The sequence below is a fragment of the Halyomorpha halys genome, unplaced genomic scaffold (assembly GCF_000696795.3).
Source record: "Halyomorpha halys isolate HHAL.00 unplaced genomic scaffold, Hhal_1.1 Scaffold405.1, whole genome shotgun sequence".
NCBI classification, from domain to species: domain Eukaryota; kingdom Metazoa; phylum Arthropoda; class Insecta; order Hemiptera; family Pentatomidae; genus Halyomorpha; species Halyomorpha halys.
The window spans coordinates 322,397-323,166 of NW_027109269.1; the positions used below are offsets into that span (position 1 = coordinate 322,397).

The 770-nt window shown below is 30.5% G+C and overlaps 1 protein-coding gene across 3 annotated transcripts in view; it reads right to left on the reverse strand.

The window, feature by feature from the left end:
* Nucleotides 1-770, reverse strand: part of LOC106682324 (papilin) — a 59,291-nt gene that overhangs the window by 10,540 nt on the left and 47,981 nt on the right. The window lies entirely within an intron of this gene.

Here is a 770-nt window from a genome sequence, read left to right on the forward strand (position 1 = left end):
ACTCTAAGGGTTAAAATCTGACGAAATAAAATTATGTGGATAGGACACAGGGAGCTAGATCTCTGATAGTGGAAAAACAATTTTTTTATAAAAAGTATTTCACATGAATTTTAAAATAATATTTTTACAATTGGTTTTATTATTATTTTTATTGTTTTAATTTTGTAGAGAGCTCTGAAGACGGGAGAGTACTCCGAAACGTTGACTGATTTTATATAGTTTAAATAAAGGATACATGAGGAGACTTTACTATCACAGCAGGAACTGTCGCAGTCACTGCATTGGTTACCATAACATTCACTGTTATGACATTAATGTCGCTCTAGTTATAGCATGATAGCGGCAGTATAAATTAGGGCTGTGAAGGATCTATGTATGAAAACATTTACTGTCTCGAAAACATTTACTGTTTTGGCACTACAGTAAAACTATTACTTCTAGCGTGATAAATGCCAGTATCGGTCATGGTAGTGAAGCTACTGTCACTAAAAGTTCTTTTATAAGTGATTGATATATTTTTTTAAGTTATTTTAATCAATATTATATATCAAAATTACATCGGTGCCAACCACCAGACAGAAACTATAAATTTGTATATATTAGCCATGCATGAATGAAAATTTCCTTTTAATTAGTATCTTGCCACTAATTTGTTCATAAAATTTCCAGGCCTTCTTGCTCACTCCCTGTCCCTGCTTTCTTTGTCATAATAATCTTAGAAACATTATAAATTTTTAATCATCAAATTCTTTCATAATTCGTATTTATTA